This window comes from Phacochoerus africanus, chromosome 8 (assembly GCF_016906955.1).
Source record: "Phacochoerus africanus isolate WHEZ1 chromosome 8, ROS_Pafr_v1, whole genome shotgun sequence".
NCBI classification, from domain to species: Eukaryota; Metazoa; Chordata; class Mammalia; order Artiodactyla; family Suidae; genus Phacochoerus; species Phacochoerus africanus.
This window is the reverse complement of record NC_062551.1, coordinates 76166977-76192523: the sequence shown is the minus strand read 5'-3', so window position 1 is coordinate 76192523 and position 25547 is coordinate 76166977. Positions and strand designations below refer to the sequence as shown.

The window sequence follows — 25547 nt, the reverse complement described above, 5'->3', positions numbered from 1 at the left end:
GTCCAGCTCCTGACTTTCTGTACACAAGCCGTCACCTCCCTAGCACTTGATTTTCAAGACTCATTTGCATTCCCTCTGGTGGGGGTGGGGTGTCAGCCCAACTTGTCACCAAGAGGGGGAGGCCCCCTTCATCACCGCCTGGCCTGCATCCACATGCTGACAATCCCAGGACAAGCTCAGCCCTGAGGCCTTGACATAGACTTGATCCTCCCTCTAAGTCCACGTGGTAAAACCTCATTTGACACATAAGGAATTTGCCCCGGTTCACAGGGTGGTGGCAGAACCAGGCTTGGAACCCAGCAGCCCGGGCCCAGAGTCTGTCCTTTTAACCCTGACACCTACTGCCCCTCCAGTGACGAGTGACAGCCAAGGAGCTAGAGGGACTGACCTCCCTCCCCTTCCCCGCTTGGGGTTCCAATGCAAGAGAGGAGGGGCCTTTTTGACTCTTGCTTGGTCTTTATGCCACGAAGTGATATCAGCAGCCCCACTTTAGGAGACCAGAGGCCTGGGTCCTGCCTCAGCAGCCCCGCGGTCCTGCTTCCTAGAGAACCTGCTTCCTAGATCACTGCCAAGATGAAGGTGGCTCTCACCTGGCATCCGCGATGATCCGGGAGCCGAGCAGGACACACACATGCAACCCTGGGTGAGTCCTCCAGCTGACACAGCAGGGCAACCACGCCAGCTCCAAAGCCTGAGGTTTGCAGAGGATAAGGTCTCCCTTGTGGATTCAAATCCAGGTCTGTCCCACTCGGAATGCCACCTTTCTCCCACCAGGCTCCCACAGCACTGCCTGCCCACTCACAGGCTATGAGCACTTAGCGCATTACTCATCTCACTGCTCTTGGCTTCTCAGCTGCAAAACAAAGATACTATCTCCCTGGCAGGGCTGTTATGAGGGTTAAATGGGAATGGTGTGATATGATATGAAATATAACATAAATTAGGTATTTCATGTAATAATCTGACTATAAATTTATGTCATACAATAAATATAAACACATTTGTGCAATAAATTTTAATATAATCAAATCTATATAATAAAATAAATATAAATAGATTTAGGTAATACATTTGAATATAATTAAATTTATACAATAAATATAAATATATTTATGTAATACATTTGACTAAAATTAAATTTATATAATAAAATAAATATAAATATATGAAGTAAGTTTGAATATAGTTAAATTTATATGATAAACATAATATGTATTTTTATAAGAAATTTGAAAATAATAAATTCGTATGATAAAATACATATAAATATATTTATATAAAAATTTGAATATAATTAAATTTATATAATAAATATAAATTCATTTTAGAATAATATGAATATATATATGACTTCCTCCACTAATAGAATAAAATAGAATATACTATCCCCTTCTAGAATGTAAACTGCATGACACCAGAGCAACACCCAGCACTACTAACATGGAACCCAAGCAAAGGTTAGGCACTCAAATGAGATTTATTGAATGAAAATGTGGATGAGCCTATGGGAAGGAGCTGGCACACAGTAGGTTCTAATTCACGGCAGCTCTTACCATTGTTGAAAATAAATCTATGCCCATCACCAATACCAAGATCAGCACCGCCTCCCCAGGAAGAGCTGGGAACAGGTGACGCAGTTCTTGCAGTTCCTGATGTAGTCAGCATTCTGACACAGACATGCCTATTGGCACTGGTGACAGTCACCTGATAGCTCCGTCGGGGAGCTCCCTGGATTCCCTGGAAACCTTTTATCACCTACGCAGCCAGTGGAGCTGAGTCATTGAGATGGTGCAACACTCAGCCCAGCGGATTGACGATCATGGGTTCAACAATCCACCCAAGATCACGTGCCTGGTGACATCATCAAGGGAACCGGTCAAGGAGAGCCATTTAAATCCATTTGACCAGTGTGTTTGATGGCCTGTGTGTGCCAGGCTCTGTACCAGACACATAGGTGGGTCCACCATGAATAGGCCAATGCAGTCCCTGGCTTGGTAGAATTAATCCTCCGTATGTAAGGGCTGGATCAGTGTTCCTTGGGGAGGAGACAGGTGGCGCCTTTGCCTTCAATTACTCCCTTCTCTGCCTTCCCCGCCCCCACTCTCCCTTGCTCCAAGGATATCCAGGCACCAGGTCTGTAGCGAGGAGGGCAAGCATGAGATCCACAGTCAGGTTGACACGAGGCAGAACAAGACCTGCCTCCAACCCCAGCAGACCTGGTTCACGCACTTGACCCAGAAGGACACTCAGTACTGACCATCCCATCTTCTAGGCTCCCAACCCCACAGGTCCACAGCCTCCAGGGAGACACACAGGTGAGTGCAGCACTGCTCAGCTCCACCCGGGCTGCAGGTAGGTGTAGATAACTGTCTGCAAATCTTAGAAGCCCGAGCAGATGCTGTGGGTCCCCAGAGTGCGGTGGAAACCGGCCATCCCAGAGCAGAAGACACCACCACGGCTTGGTGCATGAGCAGCCAGAGCAGGCCACCTGCTGGGACCAGAACACCCAGGGACTGGTAGGAACTGGGAGTGGGTCTCCTTTATCGGGGGAAGAGGTGGGGAAGAGCAGGATGAGAGCAGGAGAGGGGCTGGGCTCGCTGGAAAACTCGATTTTGTGGAAATCTGGGTCTGAAATGAAATGAGCCTTTGGGGATGGAATTTAATATTGTCTCAGAGCTTTGTCTTCATTTAGGGTGACGGAATTGCATTTATTGTGGTTTCTCCTTTCGTCCCGCTTACATTTATTTTGGATTTATTCACTTATGAGTCTTGCAACAAGAAGTTGAAATGAGTAAATTTCTTTTTTTTTTTTTTTGGCCTGAGCTGCATTAATTTGGGAGTGAGATTTATCCTGCCTGCTGTTCCTTTTATGGTTCCTAATGAACCGCTGAGGCTCTCCCAGAGGCCGCAACCAGACAGGTCAGGCTGGAGCGCTGGGTGGGAACTCCCAGCACACCTGAGACCCAGGAATTTTTCAGTTGTGCTGGGTCATCAGTTCTGATAGGAGGGTGATGGGATGAAAACATAAAAACCTCTGTCCAGTGAGTATTTTCCTCTAAGGCCTGTCGCTTGACCTGGTTTGCAAGAACTTAAGAGAAGCACGAACCATATAGGAGCCAGGCAAGGAGCCTCCAAACCTCTCCCAAAGACATGTGTTTTTGAACAAAATGTGTGCAGCTCAGAGAAGCCCTTCTCCCAGGCCAGCCTTTCCAATCTTCTCTTTGCCAGACCTCACTCGGCCTCATCTTCTGGTTCTCCATGGCCTGCACACCCCAAGGGAAATGAGAAAAGCCTTGAAATACTCAGGGAGGGCAAACATCAAGACTGGTGGGATGGAGGACTAGGATATGGTTTGACCCAGAGCAGCAACAATCCTAGGCCACTGATGTTTTAGGGTCATAGGTCTAGGAAGCCTAGAACTCATACCGTGATGTTGCTTCAAGTTGCCCGCACTTGGCCCAGGAGCTGCACCTGCCCAGACTGCTCGCTGCCTGCCCCAGCCTTGTGCCTCTTGCTTGCCCAGCTGCCTGCAGGGGCCTCAGGGATGGCTCGTGCTGTTGCCGTGGTCAGAGAGCCCTGGACAGCCCGCCTCATCAGCTCATGGTGACCTCACCCGAAGCTGCTGCTGCCTCTCACATTCCATCACCACGCCTAGTGCCCAGGGGACGAGATAGTGTTTGTGACTGTATAAACGAGGATGTGTGCATGAGAAAAATGAGTGCATGGAAGGCCAGGTTCGGGAACCAAGGTGTGAGTGAGAATGTCCGTGAGTGGCTGAGTGAGTGAGCGAGGCAGTGAATGAAGCAATGGGAGTTAGGAAGGGATGAGAGGTGGGTGGAGAGATGGTCTTTTCCCTGAGGTGCCAGTGGTACCCTTGTCCCAAATGGCCAATGTAACCTCTGCTCACCAGGAAGCTGGGAAGCAGAGGATTGGAATGGGGTGTCTGACTTAATACCCCGCCCTCCAGAGAACCACCCTTTTCCTTCAAGGTCACGTGTGGTGCTGGAGGAGGGGTCAGGCACAGGGTGGGGGTGCTGCTGGCCTCACAAGGACGGCTTATACCATTGTTCCAGGAGTTCTCAGGAATAAACATCATTCTCTTCCATGTGATCAAAAGCAAAAATAAACCTGACATTGTTTCATGCCATTTTCTCGCATTTCCCCTTGGGGGAAGGGCTCCTAGGGCACCTCTGTGCTCAGGTAGACTCGCCTAGGTGTTTACATAACAGCCTATCCTAACGTGAACTTCTCCCACCAGGCACATGCCTGCCTCAGCCAGACAGTTGGCCCAACTGGGATTTTTTTTTTTTTTTCCTTTCTGAATTGGGCAGAAACTTAATGGAACTGGGTAAATCGACAAGTGACGTCTGGATTAGGTGGCCGCAGATTTTTCTTCTGAAGAAAGGACATGGCATATAAGCCTACAGGCTAGGGCTTCACAACTGTCCCTGCCCTGATGGCTAATGTTTGTCCCCCTGCCCCTTCTCTGCCTTGGCATCTCCCTGCTGCTTGGAGCGGGGTGCGGGCAGGCTGTGTCTGCCTCTCTCTCTCTCCCTCCTGGGCACCATTGCCTACATGGGCCCCACAGCCCAGAACCCCTGCTTTTTCCCACAAACCTGAATCCTGCATGATTTAGGATTCAGCTTCACGAATTTATGATTTATGAATGTGTGATTCTTAGCATCATCTTTCCCCGCATGGCAGGGTACCTGCCCTCGATGAACTCACCGTAATAGATTAACATTTACTGCACCTTTACTCTATTCTTTGTATTAATCACCTAAATTATTGCATTGAATCTTCTCAACAAACCCATTTTACAGATGAGGAAACCAAGGCACGCAGGCATTAATTAACTTGCTCAGTGGTACAGAGCTGGCAAGGGGTTGAACAGGATTTAAGTCCAGGAAGGTTTAAGCCCAGGGAGCAGGACGTGCAAACGAATCCCAATGTTCCATCAAGTGTTTCCTTAAGCGCTGCTTGCTCTGGGGATCTGCTGTATCTTTCTTCTCTTTACGTCCTTCCTCTGAGTTCCCGGCACCTTGAGTAAGTCTCTATGATACGCTCCACACTGTGGACATTACCTGCACATGTGGTGGTTAATAGTTAACTGGCTGTGAGGTTCTCGGGGACAGACAATGTGTTGGGTCCATCTCTGTACCCTAATACCCTGATATGTTAGGGCTTGAATTTCATGCTGGTGACGAATCTCCTTATGGCACCTGGCCCTGTGCTGACACATAATGGTCAGAGAGGGTCCAACAGGAGCTGGTGTCACAGCCGGTCCTTGTCAGAGCTCGTGGTTGTCTGCAACAGAGAAGCCAGCTGACCAGGCTTCAGAAGCCCAGGAGGTGTACAGGTTCATGGCTGAGCAGTCCAGCCTGGCTGGCAAGGCCTCTCAGTTCCATGTCTCCCTCTTGGGTTTTCTACAGTCAGGCAGATTTTTCCCATGAAGGCTGAAGGTTTGCCTCCTCCTAGGTTCAAGTCCATAGAATGAGTGGTTCCTATCAAAATCCCAGGCCTGCCTCTCCAAGGCCCAGGCCAGGTCGTGTGCCTGAAGCTGGATGAGCATCAGTGAGCAGAGAGATGAGGTGCATTGGGCGTTTCAGTTCAGGTCACATGTCCACACAAACGCTGGCCCGAAGACCTGAGTGGAAGGAGCGATGGCTTCCCCACCATCCAGGGAGGGGAGAGGGTAGCCTTGCTGATGGTGAACCTGAGTCCCCATCTTAAACCCAGGCTGTCCCTGTGTGCCCTCAGTCCTGTGACACCATCTCTCAAGGGAAGACCACAGCCCCCCACAGAGTGCAGCTCTGAGTCATAATCAAAAGCCAGGGCTTTGGCCCTTCAGGTGGTGGGACAGGCAGGCTGGGCTGGGTTGTGACCTGCCCTCACCCGTTTATACCTGCTGTATATGCAGAACGTCAGTGCAGAAACTGACCAACTAGAGGGTGAGATTCACCAACTGGCCATCCCTTCCTCTCTTCCCAGTTGAGGTTCTTGTCCAGGTAGGACAGGTGGAAACAGGCTGGAGTGAAGAAAACAAGCCTGTCCAGCAAACTCATTCTTCTCAACTCAGCTGGATGTTATTGCAACACGTTGCCTTAGGAGGTGCTGAAGGCTTGGTCAAATGAGGTGGCATGCAGGCCAGATGGCCATTGGACCAGAATGCTTTAAAGCTGAAAGGAAAATATTCTTCATTTCCTATGCCAATCCACTCAACTGGTGGAAGGCATGATGAGCACTAAATGTTTTTAAAAGTTGCATTTTGAGATGAAGTCTAGCTCCATGGAAAAATATTCCATCATTGATTGGTGATGTCTGCAATGGATACAGGAGGGGTAGGTGGCATTGTGATCATTTTGGATTTCCGATCCTGCCATAGAAGTGACATTGAGTGAAAGTCTGGGCTCTGTATCCTACAAGGTCTTGGAAAGTGTAGGCTTTTGTGATTGCTTTTTTTTTTTTTTTTTTTTGCACCCCTTACAGAGCAAGTGACATCAGAATTAACATTTTTCTTTTTTTTTTTTGTCTTTTTAGGGCTGCACCTGCAGCATATGGAGGTTCCCAGGCCTAGACCACAGCTCACAGCAATGCCAGATCCTTAACCCACTGAGCAGGGCCAGGGATCAAACCAGCATCCTCGTGGATGCTAGTCAGATTCGTTTCTTCTGAGCCACAATGGGAACTCCCCAGAATTAACATTTTTAACAGGCAGATTAGACAACAAATGCTGGGAGATCTTTTGACCTAGTGTCCCAGTGCCAGGCCAGCAAAACTGGATGAGAGTCTCCTGTCTGGCCAGTCCCAGATCATAGATGCCAGACTCAGGAACTGCCACCAGTAGGTGGGGCTTGAGCCAGTTGGGCAGCCCTGGGTTTCTGTCCTCACGCTGCCATTTATGTCCTGTAGGGCCTGGGGTAAAAGCTGCCTCACCTCTCTGAACTCTGTTTCCTCAACTGAGAAATAGGTGGCAGTTATGAGTAAATATTGCCTAGCTTAAAAAATTTACTGGGGCTTCAAAATGGGGTGACAAAGACTGGATTTACCCTCCTGCTTAAAGCAAAAAAAAAAAAAAGGCAAAATTACTGAACAATGATTTTCAAGGCCCTAGGCATCAGGAATTCCCCTGTGGCTCAGCAGATCCAGCCTTGTCACTGCAGTGGCTCTGGTTGCTGCAGTGGTACAGGTTCGATCCCCGGCCTGTGAGCGTCTGCGTGCTGCAGGAAGGACCCCCTCACCCAAGACACTGAGCATCAGAGAAGGAAGGAGCTTAATCCCCAAGAAACAAGAAATGCATGAGGCAGATCCTTCACCAGCCTGGATCTCTACCCTGAGAGAATTTCCAGACTACGAGCGAGGCAAAGATTTTTCAGATACAACATCAATAACATGATCCATTAAAGGACAAATTGAAAAATTGGGCTTTGTCAACATGAAAAACTCATGCTCTTTGAAAAATACTGTTATGAGAATGAAAAGTCAAGACAAAGACTGTGGAAAAATAGTCACAAAGCATTTATTGCTAAAGGACATATCCGGAATACATAAAGAATTCTCAAAATGCAATAGTAAGAAAATAACCCAGTTAAAAATGGGCAAGAGATCTGAACAGACTTTTCACCCAAAAAGATGTCTGGATGGCAAATAAGCACACACACACACATGTTCAATGTCATTACGCATTAGGGAAATGCCAATTAAAGCCAGAAAGGGAGAATTCCCACTGTGGTGCAGCAGAAATGAACCCGACTAGTATCCACAAGGATGTGGGTATGCCTGGCCTTGCTCAATGGGTTAAGGACCCGGGGTTACCATGAGCTATGGTGTAGGTGGCAGATGCGGCTCAGATCTGGTATTGCGGTGGCTGTGGTGTAGGCCAGCAGCTACAGCTCTGATTTGACCCCTAGCCTGGGAACGTCCAAATGCCATGGGTGCAGCCCTAAAAAGCAAAATACAATGCAATACAATACCAAATGAAAAAATAGCCACAGAGATACCAATGTACTTATTCCAATGGCTAAAAGTGAAAGATTGACCATACTGAGTATTGGTGAGGATGTGAATCAACAGGAAATCTCATACCCTGCTGGTGGGAATGTGAAATGCTATACACTTCAAAGAACAGTTCGGTGGTTTCCTAAGTTAAGTGTGCAGCCACCATACGATCCAGCCATTCCTAGATATTTACTCAAGAGCAGGAGAGCATGTGTGCATGCAAAGACTTTCATAAACGTTCATAGCACTTTATCCATAATCATCAAAAATTGGAAAGATCCCATGTCGATCAATAGGGGGATGGATAGACAAACTGTAGAATAGCCACAAGATGTAATTTTAGCCATCAAGAAAGAGAACAAGGGGAGTTCCCGTCGTGGCGCAGTGGTTAACGAATCCGACTAGGAACCATGAGGTTGCGGGTTCGGTCCCTGCCCTTGCTCAGTGGGTTAACGATCCGGCGTTGCCATGAGCTGTGGTGTAGGTTGCAGACACGGCTCGGATCCTGCGTTGCTGTGGCTCTGGCGTAGGCCGGTGGCTGCAGCTCCGATTGGACCCCTAGCCTGGGAACCTCCATATGCTGTGGGAGCGGCCCAAGAAATAGCAAAAAGACAAAAAAAAAAAAGAAAAAAAAAAGAAAGAGAATGAACTGCCGATACATGATACAACCTGGTTGAATCTCAAAATAATTATACTGAGTGAAAGGAGCTACACACAAAAAAAAATAGTGTGTACTGTATGATTCCATTTATTTAAAACCCTAGAGAATGCAAAGCTGTCTATCTGCAGAGAGCAGATCAGTGATTGGGGATGGAAGGGATGGTGAGGAGGTAGAAAAACAGGAATTATAAAGGGGCACAGGAAAATTTGAAGCTTGGTGTATCTTTTCCTTATCTTCATTATGGTGATGGTTTTATGAATGTATACATGTCAAAATATATGCAATGTGTTGCTTTAAAGATATGCAGTTTCTAGTGGGTAAATTATAATTCAATAACACTATTACCAAATGGGGGAAAAATAAAAGTTTATGGAAGTTATTAAATGATGTAATATGCAGTAGTTCCCCATTCATCTCTGTAGTGTTGATGGAACTTTCATTACAAAGGATGGAGATGGGAGGGTCTGGCTTCAACCAAACCATTAAGCACTGACCAGAGCCAGATGAGACTCTCCTTCCCTTTATTATTCTGCTCCCACGCAGGAGGCCCCTCAGTAAGAGAGCCGGTGGCAGGGGAGGGGAGAGGAGGAGCTCTTGGAGCAGCTGTGATTGAAATGCTGGGCTTGGCCCGGGGCCTGACTCTTGTGGCAGAGACCCTATTTAAGGCCACCTGCTCTCTCTCTCCAGGGGAGGTTGTTCATCCTGGGACTCCCTCCACCAAGTATCCCCAGGTGCCTGAAAGATATATTCACCTGAAAAGGCTGCTGATGACTCATGGCATCCAGGTAGGATGCATCCTACTTGCATGTCCACTGACACCTAACTGAAGGGCTGGTCCAGGGGGCATCTCCAGGTACTCCTCAGTGTATGGGCTCCTCTGAGCCCAGACAGATGGGTGGGGTTTAAGAAGAAAGTTTCGAGGTGAGAACAAGAGCTTTAAAGCCAGAGAGAAAATCCTGATCCAGAGCTGATTCTGCCGGGAAAGCCTTGGTGCCTCATGGGTAACACAGGGTAAAATGCACTCCTTAGAGGGTCATTGTGAAGACAAAATGCATATAAATATCTGCAGAAGATCAAGATAAATCTACATTCAAGAAGAGGTGCTGTAGGCAGCTGAAAAATGCTCCCCTCTGCACCAAAATCGATCCACATCAAATCTCCCAAACATATGATGTTACCTTATTTGGAAAAAAAGGCCTTGCAGATGAAATTAAGTTAAGGGATCTTGAGATGATCCAGGATCTGAGTAAGCCCTAAATTCCATGATAATTATCATTTAAGAGAAAAACAGAGGGAATAGAGATAGAGGAGGAGAAGGGGGTGTGGAGGTGGACGCAGAGACTGAAGTGATGTAGCCTCTAGCCAAGGAGTGCTGGCAACCACCAGAACCAGAATAGTCAAGGAAGACTCTCCCCTAGAGCCTCGGGGAGTGTGCTGCTGCAGACACTTTGATCTTGAACTTCTGGCCTACGGAACTCTGAGAACATTAACAGAAACATAATTCTTTGGTTATTTTTTTTTTTCTTTTTAGAGCTGCACCTGCAGCATATGAAAATTTCCAGGCTAGGGGTCGAATCAGAGCTGTAGCTGCCAGCCTATGCCACAGCCACAGCAATGCCAAATCTGAGCTGCATTTATGATCTACACCACAGCTTGCAACAATGCCAGATCCTTAACCCTCTGAGTGAGGCCGGGGATCAAACCTGCATCCTCATGGGCATTAGTCGGGTTCTTAACTCACTGAGCCACAATAGAAACTCCAGTTCAGTTGTTTTAGGCCACCCAGTTTGTTAATTTGTTTTGGCAGGTACAGGAAGCCAATAGGGGCACTCTGAGACAAAACAAAAAGTAGTACTAATAGCCAGGCTCCCCTAAGAGCCAAACTGGGGTTTCCCAAATTCAGCACCACTGACATTTTAAGGCCAGGTCATCCTTCTCTGTGGGACTGTCCTGTAGGATGTAAGCAATATCTCTGGCCTCTACCCTCTGTATGCCAGTAGCTACATTACCCTCTCCCAGTCGAGACAAACAAAGGTGTCCCCAGACGTTGCCAAATGTCCCTTTGGAGAATAAAATGACCCCCAGTTGAGATGACAGAACCACTGCTTAGGACCTCATCTGCCTCAATTTTGGCAGACAGAAAGGAGGCTGGGGGCTTGGGGGGTAGTACAAGTATCTACCTCATAGAGCTTCCTCTTCAATGCCAATTGATTGGGCACCCATATTCCAGGCACGTAGTAGGCCTCAGGGCCCCAGCAGTGACCTAAATGCATGTGATGTCTACCTCATGAGTTACAGTTTAGTGGGTTGTGTTAAGGATAAATTGAAATAATACATCAAAATGACCTGATGCAAGCTTGCCATGTAGTAAGAATTCAACAAATGTCTCTTTTTAAAGTTTACCATTTAAATTCAGCATCATTTTTAGCATAATCCTAATTAGCATTATAAACACTGAACACAATGCCTGGCACAGAGTAGGGTCAAAATAAGACAGAAACAGTGGATAAAATAAAAAGGTATGTGGAGAGTACTTAGCAGAGCGCCTGGCCTACTGTAGATGATCAGCTGATACTGGCTTCTTTCCTATTCTTCCAAAGGCACATGGGAGTTGGTACAAGTTTTTTGGAGGAGAGCCCAGATCTCCTGCCTCATAGTCTAGAATAATCTGTTTTGTTTTATCGTTCGCTGAGGTCCTATCCTACCCTCTGTACCAGCCAGGGTTTCAGAGAAGTACTACTGCATAATAAATAGCACAAATTCTCAGTGAATTCCAACCATAAGCATTTATTCTCATGCCCATGAGGTTCAGGTTTGGTTGTGGTTGGGCTGGTCTAGGCTGGACCTGACTCAGCTGTGCCACTCCAACTGCAGGTTGCGCTCAGATCTGGGCCCTGGGTCGTCATCCTGGAGACTAGCCTGATGGGATAGTGGTCATCTTTGGCATCTTCTGCTTATGTCAGGCCACAAGAGCACAAGAGATCAAGCCAACTGACACATGCATATTATAAGTTTAGGTCATGTCTACCAGCTCTGCCTTGGTCAAGCAAGCCACATGGCCAAGTTCCTCATCAGTGGATGGGGATGCTCTGCCACAGTGGAAGGTGAACAGTATCTGAATGTCCACTAAACAGTCACCCAAAGTGACCCATCTCCCTCCAAGAAGGACTTGCATTAAAATTCCTGAGCCTTAAAGAAATAAAACAGGGAGCAGCAGGTCCAGGCACAGCTAGGATTCTGGAGGAAAACGCGTGGGTGTGGGGTGGGGTCGGGGGAGAGCAGAAGGGGATGGGGAGAGAATGGGAGATGAAAACAAAAGAAACTGGAAGTGGCACTTGGTGTCCCAGGGCCCGAGTTCCACTAGTCCTGACCTGAGAGGCTGGCTGTCCCCTGCCTCTGGCATCCTTTTTCTGCTCTGCCATCATCCGGCTCAGGACCACAGAGGTTCATTTCACTTGCATCTGTTATCAATACCTAATTAAATCTAATTTGGGGACAGAAAAGGAGAGAGGAAGAAAATGCAGCCAAAATAATAAATAGGGTCTAGCTGCGATTGATCACCCCTCGACAACAAGCCAGGCAGGGCTCCCAGGCCAGGAGCTGAAACCCCCCAGGGGACTTTTTCCATTGTGGGAGTTAACCTATGTGAGTTTCAGAAATCATTGGAATAGGCTATGTCTCATTACCATGTGTTGTGATGCAAAGGCTGTAGACCTCCTTTCCCTCAAATATCACTGCACCTCACCCACCGGATTTTTTCAGTCTGAAATGCCACATGCACTAGAACAGTCCCTTGGGTTCAACATCGCCCTCTGTAGGTAGGATATGGAATTACAACACTTTATACCATCTCCACTCCTTTTGAAGCAAGAGTGCTTTACAGTTTGCAGTGTTTCCATCTCTATGATCCCAGATTCTTCACCAGTAAAACTTAACAGATATGTATCATGTGCACACCCTGTATCAGACACCTTGATAAGCATAGCAATGCCGCAGTGAACGAGATGCCTATGTGTTCAAATGTCCAGGTCTTGCGCAGGATACAGGCATTGGAAAGAGACAATGAACATATTCTGTGACTAGTGCTATGCCAGGATGCACAGGGTGCATGGGAACCCAAAGACGAGGTAGCAGGCATCAGAGTGTGCTTCCTGGACTAGGTGACACTGAGTGAGTGCTGGCCAAATGAAGAAATTAGAAGAAGGGGCAAAGGAAAGGGGAGGCAGGAGACATTCTAGGTAGATGGGATAGTTGTGGTTGCCTCACAGGGACCTCACACACCAGGTGCCCAGCTCAGGGCCTGGTACACATTAGGAACTCAGAAAGTCCTAGCTCTCTTTACCCTTATGTTTACACCTGATCATCATACATCTTCCCAGCCACCTTTTGAGTTGGGTGGGACAGGAACTCATTCCTTTATCATCCATGTGGGGAAACCAGAGCTTAGAGGAGGTGAACTTGCCTCTGGTCACAGAGCGGGCTAGTGGGGGACTGGTCTCCCACAGGGAAGTGGTTTCAGCTGGAGCCATGGGAACTGATCACAAGGGTCAGAAGACTTGGTCATAACCTTGGCTCTTCCAGGAAACTAGCACCTCTCTTTGTCAGGTTACTTTTCCTGTGTCTGGCCTCAGTGGTCCTGACTGGAACATGAATGGGGCTGAACTTAAACATTGGGACCCCTTCCAGCCCTGACACCCCGGGATGCTAAGGTTTACTGCAAAAAAGGATGAATTTGAGGCTGCTGTGAAGAAGTGAGCCTGGCCCTTGCTCTCTCCAACCTCTATGGTTGGGTGGTAGGTATTTCCAATACCTCTTCCCACGTCCTTCCATCCTTAAGAAAAGAGAGGCAGGACAAGGCCTCTGGAAGGCAAAGTCGTGCCATCATGGTCAGATTCTTAGCCTGGACTATTGAAAGTAAACTACCTTCCACAAACCATGGTGCCCATCCTCAAACTGCCCAATAGTCCAGAGTGGCCCAGTATAATCCCTTAACCTCTAAGCCTCAGTTTTCCCATCCATATATAAGGAAGTCATTGTCACTTCTCCTCCCAAGATTGTTTTGAGTATTGGCCCATGAATGAGATGGCCAGGTGGCCAACACCTCCCTAAACAACTGGAGATGGTCTTCCCCCTTCCTTCTGCCACCACAGGCCTGGGTTCTGTCCCTTTGACTGCTTAGGGAGACACTGTGCCTGTGACTTCTTGGACAGAAAACTCCAGCCAGAGCCTTCAGCTTCAGGAGGCTGGGATTCAGGGGCAATCAGAGCAGAAAATCTCTCAAGGGCTACACCAGAAAGAGATGGAGATGTCAGGTAACCTTGGTTTAGAGGGACAATGGGAAATCAGACTGGCCATCTCTCTGCTCTTTCCCACAACCAGGGGCCTCAAGCATCCCCAAGTCAGCATAATAGTTGACACATCTGGTTGAAAGATTCAGCTGGTCTTCCAGATGTGCCGACCATTGGCCACTGGCCATCTGGATCTCAGAACCCTCCTGGCAGCACGGAGGGATGAAAGCTCATTTCCCCCCACACTTCATCTGCTTGATGTGCAGCAGTCTACACAGAGCACGCTTCTGGAGAACCAGGGACACCTCATGCTTAAGTCAATGAACAAACATGCAAGGCCTAGAGGGTAGAAAATGAATGCCGTCAGCTGCCTCATTCTGATAAGTTGTGAACCACTTAGCCACCCCCCACTCCTTTCAGCCCATCTCCTGTTCTTCGCTGTCTTTGCTGAAATTGCCAACCCTCCTCCAGTGCCAGGGTTGGTGGAGAAATGTCAATGGGGAAACAAGAAAAGAAAAAACAAAAGCTGATGGCTTTTGATGCCCGCTAACATAAATTCACATGTTATGCTTGTTTTTCTTTTCCTGGATGGAAGAATCCATTGAATTGTTTCTCCTAGAGCTTGCCCTTTTCAGTCAGCCAAGGGTTGGGTGCTATGCTGAGCGCTTTACACGCTTTATTTCATTTAATCTTCAAGGCTGCACCAGAAAGTTGGTACTATTCAATGCACCCTTTATGGAGGAGGAAATTGAAGCACAGGGAGGTTAAGTGACTTGCCCAAGGTCACACAGCTATGGAGGCCAGACTGACTTCAGGGTTCATGTGCTCCTGCCCCAGAGCACACAGTTTCTGCCAGATGGGTCAGTGCAGAGAGGAATGGTCATTTATTCAAGCAAATGCTATCCGTGAGTCTCCCCAAACATACCAGAGGATGGCTCCAGTTTTAACAAGCCCTGCAGGTAAAGTTACAACAGCACTGGGATTAAGGAAAGGCAGATAGAGCAGGATCGTGCAGAATCAGATCTTGCCAATACTTAAAATTTTGATATTTTGTTCACCGTGGGTTTTTGCATTAAATTTAATAGCTTAAAAGATATATTGCATTAAATTATTTTTGCCTTGATTACTGAGATATTTGGAACCCCCTTGAATTTTGCCCTTGTGCCCCCGCCCCCAGCCTCATTCTGAGTCTCGGAGTCCCTACTTTGTGCCCACAGTGGGTCAGGAGTGGGTAACAATGAGCCCCATCCTTAGGAAGCTGACAAGGTCTTGGGGAAATGAGGAAGCTCGTTGCCTGGGGAAGTATACAGCAGGTGTGATTTCTGGGGAGAAACACCAACTAGCTTTAAGGGCAGAGGATGTCATGTCAGTGGCGGGTCTGAGTCCTGCCTCTGCACCTCACTAGCTGGAGAAGCTTGGGCAAGCTTGAGCCTAGTTTCCTCATCATTAGAATGGGTCTAGGGATAGCACCTAGCTCACAAGCAGGGCAGGCAACAATCCATGCAAAGCACTTAGAACAGGCTCCATGCAGAGAGCAGCCTCCCAGTGTTAGCCGCTATTATAAAAATAGGGGTAACGATTCTGTGAAAACCTGAGCACCTCGTAAAAGTGAAGGCAGAAGAGTTGGAGGGGGCTGGAGAAACCTGCGGGTTCTGCATGGAGGAGGCGGGACTTTGGGCAGAGCTTGACCAATAGTTTGAATTGGAACAGGTGGGAAGGGGTGGTATTCTGTATACGGGATGCTACAGCCTCCTTGGGTAATTTGATAATTTTCTAAAGCAATTAATTCATTTTTAATTGGGGTAAAATACAGCAGGAAACTGATCATTTGAACCATTTTAAGCGTGCAGTTCAGTGGCATTACACATATTCACTCACACTGTTGGTCAGCCAACACCACCATCCATCTCCAGACGTTTTTTTCATCTTGCAAAACTGAAACTGTATACCCAGTGAACACTAACTCCCCAATCATCTCTCCCCCGGCCCCTGGCAGTCATGATCCTACTTTATTTCTCTATGAATATGACTGCTCTAAGTACCTCATATGAGGGTAATTGTACAATATTTGTTCTTTGGGGACTGTTTGTTTCACTTGGCATAACGGAGTCAAGACTTTTCATCTCGAAGCATGGTGTCAGCATAAAATCTGATAATTTTTCAAGTCCTGGAAATGACTTGGAAATGGATGGCTGGATGGATGGACAAATGGATGGAAGGAAGGAAGAACAGATGGAAAGAAGGACAGATGGATGGATGGATGGATGGATGGATTCCTGTATGGTTGGATAGAGAAATAGATGGTTGGGCAGATGATTGGATGGATGGAAGGATGAATGCCAGCACTGGTATTCAAGTGGGAGGGTTGAAAGAGAGATGGTAAGAGCACATAGTACAATGCTGCAGTAGCTCTGCAACCCTGGAGTAGCTCAGAGCTACTCCAGGAGGACAAGACTCCACCCAGGACACATAGACAAAATCCCACCGGGAAGGCATGACAGTACCAGCTGATGACATCATAGACACCGCCAGACCTCACAGCAACACTATAGTCAGGTGGTAAGGATGCATAAGGAAGCTTTTTTTTCTTGGGTGAAGGAAAGAGGAGCCAGGCACTTGAGACAGAGGGTGTGTGTGTGTACAGAAGGCACAGAGGCAGGAAAACATAGGTCAGAGCCCACGTTTGTCTAAAAAAGTAACTTGGGCCTCTAGGATAGGCAATGATAGTTAATAACCATGTCAGACACATTGCTCCAGCTCTTTGAGCCTCAGTGTCCTGAGCTGAGAAATGGGGAGGGTAGTGATGACATCAACCTCTGAATGTGGTTTTGAGGATCCAGTAAGAACAAGAAGCATGAAGCTCAAAGTAAGCTCTCAGGAAAGCGCCGTCTCTTCTCTCTCCCATCCTCAGGCCTCTTTCCTCCTGGGGGTGTTCACTGGCTGAGGCCAGTCCGAGAGGGGTCTTGTTGCACCACGGAGGGGACCAAACCCCAGAACAGCTGTGCAGGTGACTCCCTCCTAAGATGCCGACTGGCTGAGCCTTCTCCATCCTTCTCACCCCCTTATTATTCTAAAGTGCACCTGCCATCGCTTTATTCATGAAGATTTGCATTGATTTTGCCATAAACTGTTATGAGTTCAGCTTGTGGAAAAAATAACATTGATCCCCCTGCCTCATAATGTGTCTCTGAGCTGCAGGGTGTGCTAATGGTTTCCCCCAAGATTTATGCAGGGAGCAGGGGATGTGGCTCCAGCCACCCACTCTATGCCACCACCTTCACTCTCCAGGTTTTCTTTGGTAACGTTGACCCTTTGGTTTAAAATGGGGGGTGGGGTTCAGTGACACAGCCGAGGGGCCCTGCCAGCTGCCACCTGCTCGCTGCAGGGGAAGGAAGGAGAGAGGAGGACAGAAGGGCTGGGAAGGGAGTGAAGATGGAGGTGGGTGATGAGGAGGCTTGTTGAGCGAAAAAAGGAAGGAAGATAACATTCACCAAACACCCTCCAGGCACCAGGCGCTTTCAACATTCCTTTCCTTACGTGAACTTCATAACAATAAAGCTGGCGTCATCCTCTTACAATGGGTAAAGGACACCAAGGCTCGGAGAGGTTGAACCACATGTAGAGAATCTCATGCTATTATATACAAGGGACTGAGGAGCCAGTATGATAGCCCACCTGGGGCCAAGATGCCATTCCGTTCCCTGGGCACATGGTGAATGTTATTGTCCAGCAACTAGCTTGCAGTGTGGTGGTGCAATTGACTTCTGCCCAAGGACTGGGCAGAGGTGATGTCTGTTATTCCCAGGCCTGGCCCTTAGAAACATCTTCCATCTCCCTCTTTCCCTCCTTGGAGACTACAGACAATGTGGCTGCAAGATGGAGAAGAGCAACTAAGGTACCATCGGATTGTAATATGAATAAGAAATAAACAACTGTACAAAGTCACCAAGGTGTTAGCCGTTGGCATTCATCACCTAACAATGATAACTGATCCTGATATGTGCCAGCGCCAAGGTAAACATGTTATATCGTTCGCTCATCGAAACCTCACAACAACCCTAAGGGGTAGGCATTGCTATTACCGTTGAGGAGACTGGCACCCACAGAAGTAACTTCCCTGTTCAAGGTCTCACGGGTACTAAGTGGCATGATCAGGATTCAAGTTCAGGCAGTGTGTTGCTCACACCCAGGTTCACTTTTCCCTTTTATCTTGCCGGAACGTTCCCTATTCTCCCGGAAGGAGGCAAAGTGAGTGGGAATCGGGGTAGAATCTGTGACAGGGGCTACAGTCTTGGTTTGTGATCCCTCATTTTTGTGGACTCTTTTCACAAACATCACTTCTTTTCATTATGCCTGCCCCGGAAGTCATGCATTAAGGAGCTGGTAACAAGGAGAAACACCGAATCCTATAATGCAGGTGCTCACTCCCAGCTTCATCCACCATGGAGCCGAGGACTGTCCCTCTCTTGTCCTTTATTTCCCCACATGCAGAGCTACAGGGAGGTGAACCAGGTGGGCTCCAAGGCTCAGTGCAAGGATGCCAGGGCAGAAATATGCATTTCCAAGAGCAGAAGTGTTTGGCTAGAGGTGCCTGGGTGTAAGCTAAGCCCTATTCCAGAAGAAGGCTCTTGCCTAGGGTGATCAACTTGTCCCAGAAAAATCTGTGGTCTCTGGCAAAATTATTCCTCCAAGAATGGTGAAGGCTTTCCTTCTATCTGTTTCCAGTCAGTTCCATGTACAAGAAACCACAAATAAGATTTATTCTAGGTGTAGTTTTTTGCTTTAAAAACTTGTCTTTCATTTCCTAATATCTTTGTCTTGCCCATATACCTCTCCTGACCCAGAGAAGTCCCCCTGTGGGCCACCTGGGAGAGAAGGTTTGGGTGGGGAGGCAACACTCTGATCTGACCTTTGCTGCCATATTCTATCCTGCCAACTGGTTAGAGGTGACTGAGAAAAGGTTGGGACTTCAGTCTTCTCTCCTGCCCATTAACCCTTCCTCTTCCAAATCTTGTTTCATAAGTAGCCTGAGGTCCTCATCTCTCTCGGAGGATCTGCTAACCATGAAAGAATAAGCCAATGCAAATTGCATTCGGAGGTGCAACAGACCTGCTAGAGGTACGAACACCATTGCCACCTGACTGCTTTCAAGGAACCACAAGGCAATATCAGATGTTTGTCATAACAAGGACCACCATCTTCCCATCCTGAGATACTTCCATCTTTGCCATCTGCTCCTTGGCCACTAGGCCAAAGCTTCATAGTTTTTGTTTTTGTTTTTTTTTATGGAAGCACAGCACTCTGGTACCAAAGTTGGTTTTAATCAAGATACAGACTCAGCTACTGTAATAAGAGTTATAAGAACAGTGCTATAAAAAAATGTAAGTTCCTCTCTTGAGTAACAGTCAATCCAGGACCAATAAGGTAGCTTCACAACACCAGAGTCAAATCCTCCTTCTACTTTATGGCTCTGCTTTTGTCCACATGTGGCCTCCATCTCATGGCCCAGCATTCTTACCAACAGACAGAAAGGGAGAGAGGAAGTAAGGTACAATCCCTTTTCTTTTGAAGGCATGATCTGTAAGTTGATCCTATGACTTCCTCTTAAATCTTATTGGTCCGGGCATACTCATGTGGCCACATCTAGCACAGGACCATGGGAAATGTAGTTTCTATCTGATGACTCTGTGCCCTGCTAAAATCCACAAATTCTGTTACTAGAAGGAAAAGAGAGAAATTAATATTGGAGATAACCATCGGTAACAAAGTCAGGGTTCCACTGATAGGAGAATGGAAGCTCAGAGAGGTTAAATAAGTTAACCAAGTTTGCACAGCTAGCAAAAGTGATAGCACCAGATCGCCCCCAGCAGGCTGAGTTCAGAGCCCACGCACAAAGCTTCAACACTTGTTGGCCTCATCAACACATGTAATGTTCCTAAAACAGGACTCAGGGGTTCAGTAAAGTTTATTTTCCATTTGCCCTAATTCCAGACAGCCGTGTCCTTAGAAAGTTAAAATTTAAATTTAAAAAATATAAAAAATAGCTGCCACTACCACCAAGGTACATTAAGCTTTAAAAGGAAGTACAGAGAAAATAAGTTCTAGAACAGGATGGGAGGGTTTAGCCAAGTGATATCATGGGTCTTTCAGTATCTTGGGGGAAATATCATATAGCTGTGTTTCTCAAAATGTGTTCCATGAAGCACCCACTTGACTTAATTAGGTCCTTGTGGAGTCATGCAATGATCTTGATGTGTACCAAAGTTTGACAACCATAGGCTTGGAGTTTACACAAGATGTGTGGCACGTGGTTACTTGTGGCACGGTTGCAGGTTGCAGACAGGCAGGGTAAATATGGCTTCTGACTTGTGGTCCAGATTACCCTGGATTCAGACTCAAGGTCTATCTCTTGCTGGCTCTATCAGTTGGGACAAATCACTGCAGCTTTAGTATCCTCAGTTTTGTCATCTGTGCAATGGGGGTGAAAAGGCCCACCTCACAGGATTTTTCACATATTCAGCAATCCCCACCTTGTACTGAGTACACTAAACAGAACAAGCCAAACCCCTGCACTCATGGAGCTTATGTTATAGTGGGGAGACAGAAACTAGACAGGAAAGAAAAATGTGCAGTATGTCAGTTGGTGGTAAGAGTTTCAGAGAAAATTGAAGCAGGGAAAGGCCGTAGCAAATGTGACAGGATGCGATTTTAGATCAAGTGTCCAAAGAAGGCTTTGCAGAGGTGACATTTAAGTGAGTCATGTGGATATTCAGGGAGGAGAAGCATTTCCAAAAGAGGGATCAGCATGGCTCTGGGGCAGGATCGGTCCTAGTGTCCTTGAGCCACAACAAGGCAGCTGGTGTGGCCAGAGGGGAAAGAGTGAGGGGAAAAGAGCAAGAGAGGGGAGGCAGTCTGGGCCCAGATGATGAAGGGTGTTCTTGGAAACTGTGGGCCTTGGACTTGATGAAACAGAAGACGTTGGAAGGTTCTGTGCAGAGAAGCGACGTGATTAGGCTTCCATGTTACCAGAATCTCTGACTGATATACACAGAAAGTTCCCAAAGAGGCAAATAGGGAAGCAGGAATCTATTGTCCAGGAGAAGGAGGAAAGCAGAGAAGATGAGAAGAGATGATATGTGCAGGGCCTGGCTGGTACTCCGGCACTGGTTCCCACTCTAGCTCTTCAGACCCACCCACAGCCTCGCCAAGGAAAGGAAAGCATGCACAGGCTTATTCTTGAAGCAGGGGACGTCTGCCCAGCCCCTTGGAAACCTGCAAGCCTTTCTCTGAAGCTTGGGCTTCTCGGCCCCGGCCTGGCCCCCCAAGGGAACCTGGGCTGGGCTGTATGTACGGGGAAGGGGTTGTAGTGGTATCTCGCACATCCAGACCTCTCACATGAAAGCATTATCTTGATGGAATTCTTCTGCCACCATGAGCACAGGAATTAGCAGGAATGCCAGTGTAGTCACTTTGAGGTGCTGCAGACCCAATCCCAGGAGAGGTGCTAGTGCTCACATGGTCTAGTGCAGTTTTCACGAGGCTCCCATAACATGCCTCTATTTTGGCTTTTTGCATATCCAGCACACTGCAGACATGCCCCAGCCCCCACATCCCAGGAGAGGAGGAGGAGGAGGAGAGTTGGAGAGGGAAGGGCTATTGGCTGCATGCTTTTACCCAAGAACCTGTGTGGTACATTCTGAGCATGTGCCTATGGGGTTGTATACCTGTGTGTGAGGTAGGGGGCAGGGTGGGATTTCATTTTCTTTTTCCTGGTTCACCTCTGTGTGTGCCTGGTTGCACATAGGTGTCTATTTCTTTCCATTTATATTCTTATGTGTAGGTGCATATATGTGTGCATATCTGCAGATGGATCTGTACACACCTACATACTTGGGTGTGCATCTATATTTTGATGCATATGTATGAGGCCGTATTTATGTGGGCACTAGGTGCTTCTAAGGATGCATTTGTATGTGCATGTGCCTATGTGTATACATTCCTGTGTACATTTGTGCCTCTGGTTTTGTAAGAATGCAAGAATATACAAACGTGCCCCCATCTCTCTGTGCCTAGCCCTTCCTTCCTGGGGTGCAGGAACTCTGCTTATATCGCTGGTAGCTTTTTTCCTGGTTCCCTGGGGAGGTATGAGGCTAGATGGACAGCTGAGGCAGATGAAGACTTTGAGCAATACCATTTTTTTTCTACTTTGGAAGCACCTAAAAGGACCGGGTTTAGAGCTGGTCCAAAGAGCAGCATCTCTAAATCGAGGAGGAGGAGAAGGAGGAGAGAAACACCAGAGGAGCAAGATCAGAAACACAGGTGGACAGGCAGAAGAGAGACAGGAAAGAAGGACAGATACAGAGAAAGGTAACCAACTGAATAAATGGTTCTAAGCAACACATCCCCAAAATGACTAGTTGAAAAATTCTACCAAATTAGGTAACAGGTGCCGCATATAACAGCCATCCAATCATTCATTTCCTTCAACTAGAATACTTGAATATCTTGATGCCTGACACCCCTCTCCTGCCCCAGTCCTACATTTTTAGTTCTGCTTCTTTTGCACTGTTAATGATGTAACCCCAAGATTCTGGGAGATACTCACCCACCAGGGAAAGTTGGCTGATTCTGCTTCTAGCTTCTTGTGACCCAGCATAAGACAAGGAATGATCTCTGGCCTTGAACACTGAAATACATTGGCTCAAGCCCCTGATCTGACATCTTGCCTCAAGCTCCATGCTCTTCCCAAGTTTTCTGAGCACTCCTAGGGAAATAGGTCTTTCCCTCCCTTCCAGATCAGAGTTCCTCTTCCTGCTGACCTCTCTGTCTCTCATACCACCTCCCTACAGCTGCAGTGGCCCAGCTGCGAGGACTCCAACCTGCTTTCCTGATTCCCTCCAAACCCACTGGACAAGACATCGTGTGAAGCCACCAGGACTCCATCTGTCCAGTGTTGCAGAGAGGATACTGTGCTCCAATGCAAACTTAGAAGGGAACTTCTGACACCTTCTTATTAAAGAAGACACCCATCTCCATAGTCACATGCTCTGCAGGCTGTTTCCCACCCTACTGACTTTCTCTCTCTTCCCCTGATCTGGGAGGTGAGTGGGCTGGACATTTCCTGGGATACCTCCTGGCTCTGAAATTCAATGGGGCTCAGTCCAGGAAGGTCCTTAATGCATTTGCTGCAGAAAAGGGCACTATCCAGAGAGTTAAAACAACAAATTGTGGTTTGGTAGCATCTCATCCTTATCTAGCTGGTCCCTTTCCTTCTCTCTTCCCCATCTATCTCTTCCCTCTCACAGGCAACACTTCTGGTACATTTTATGTGTAACCTTCTGTTTGTATGTCTTTCTATAAAATGCGTATTGTCATTTCGTATGGGCACATTTTCAATGTACATAAATGGGATAACCATCCCAGCACTGAGTTTTGCAATCAATCCTTATTGCTGTGGTGCATCTGGTGTGTTGCTTCTAACAGCTCTCAGCCTCATGGTGGCCATACTCTCTGTCTATCCAGTTGCCCTATGGAAACTAACATTTTGAACAGCTGTCGCTTGCCAGACACTGACCGATAAAAGCTCAGACTTAAATTATCAGACTCCATCCTCACAGCAACTTCTGCAGTCAGCTCTGTTATCATCTCCACCTTATGGAGAAGGAGACTAAGGTAGAGGTTAAGCAAATTTCCTAAGATAACTGGGTGGGAAGTAGCAGAGCAGGAATTTGAATCTACGTTTGTCTGATTCCAATGTCCTCTCTCTCTCTGTTTTCAAGATAGATAAATATGTTTATTTGAGCAAAAAAATAATAATAATGTAGAGGGATTCACAGCAGATTGTTTCCTAATGGGTATTAAACAGGAAGAAAATAATACAGGGGCATATTTAACTTATGCTTTATGAATGTAAATATGACAACGTCCTCTCTTTTAATCAATCTGCAAAACAATCCAACACTCTAGAACTAGCTGTGCCTCAGACAGAGAATCACATTGATAATAACAGCTTTCACCTGTTACATACCCACTATGTGTCAGGGTCTTTACATCAAGCAGAGCTGCCACGTAGAGCTGCCCAAGTAGAGCACTGTATCACTTCAAGGAGCCCTATCTCCCTAGAGCACAATGTGAATGGCGCCCCCTGGAATTGTGTAAAGGGGTGACAACAGTCATTTAAGGTTGGAATGTTTATTCCCTTTTTACAGCCAAGAAAAGTGAGTCTCAGCGAGGTTAGGGGACCTGTCAGAAGCACAAGCCCCAGAATGGCAGAGTCAGCTCTGAATCCACTTGACTGCATAGTCTGATTCCCCGAGGCCTCTAGACTCCTGCCATGCCACACAGTCACCTGCAGCCAACCTTTCAAGCTGACTGTGCCTCCAGGTCCCCTGAGGATTGCTGCCCAAGTGGAGATGCTGATAGACAAGGTATGTCTCCAAGGAACAGGTGTGGGGCATGATGTGCCTGCCACACAGACTCTGAGGGCTGGCTGTGGATCCTCACGCTCACCATCCTCTCCACGCTTATCAACCTGGGCCAGGGGGCTCATGCACCCTTATCCCGCTGCATCACAGACATGATCCCCATTCACCAACCAGGTAGGTTGCCAGACTCCTCATGGCAGAAGGCCACAGAGAGGAGCAGTAATTCAAAGGAAGAAGCTCCTGAGAGAGACCTGGGTTTTGTTCACCGCATTAAGACAGCTTCAGAGAAAAGCCTTTATTGCAGACAGAAGAATATTATTTCAGAGCTATTCCCCTGGCCCATTACAGCAAAATAATAGAACTTTAGTTTCTATATATTTGTCATGCTTAGTGCACATGTATTTCAAGCATATTTGACAGCATATAAAATTGAGGTGAAATATTGCAAAATTGGCCAATTCGTGTACCTTTTAAATGTGTTTCCTTTATTTGTTACACTTATTTTACATATCTACACAATCCATCTTTGGAACTGGAGAGGCAATAAGTGATGAATCGATACCGAGGTTTTCCATGGAGAAGAGACTCACATTGGGTGTGAAATTTCCTATTTGCCTAGCATCTCTTGGTTCTGACTACAGAGAGAAATGGCTGCTCTCCTGCGTATTCCTGGGCAGTTGACTTTCTCAGGGGCAGGGAGCTGCGGTTGTAACTTTGAGGCAATATCTCAAAACCCCTTCCCTTCCCATCTTGTTGGGGGCTGGGTACCAGCTTTCTCTAATGATAGTAGAATGTTTTATGGGTCTGAGTTGAAATCTAATTAGGTGGAACTAATCTAAGTCCTGAAAGTAGAGTTCCTATCCTAGGACTTTAGAAGTCTCCCTAAAATTATATGCCTAATTTTGAGCACATCTACATCCTTCTGTGGCTACAAAAGAAGATTAAATATCTATCCGAGAGTCTAGGATAGGTTCCGTCCTGCTAAGGAAAATGACCTCTCCTTTATTTGGTCCTTCCTGGCCCTGTCTCCATCCATCTCCATCTCCTGGCAAGGAGAGCTCGGTCATAGCTGGCGTCTGCAGCCAGGGCTGCATCTACCCAGCCCCTTACATGGATATTCCAGGTTGAACCAGCTACTCTCAGAAAAAAGCCTCCTTGAGTATTGATGTGGATGAA

At 47.1% G+C, this 25547-nt stretch overlaps 1 long non-coding RNA gene across 2 annotated transcripts; it reads left to right on the top strand.

Annotated features, from left to right (window-relative positions):
- The first annotated feature begins 282 nt into the window (after window positions 1-282).
- On the top strand, window positions 283-24800 carry LOC125133591 (uncharacterized). 2 transcript variants are annotated; one of them, XR_007136475.1, is made up of 5 exons: window positions 283-643; window positions 2384-2516; window positions 22161-22314; window positions 22797-23048; window positions 24156-24800. It is a non-coding gene; the product is annotated as an uncharacterized LOC125133591 (long non-coding RNA). The 2 variants fall into 2 exon arrangements; XR_007136474.1 differs by lacking the exon at window positions 2384-2516 and having other exon boundaries at window positions 283-737.
- The last annotated feature ends 747 nt before the right edge of the window (window positions 24801-25547 follow it).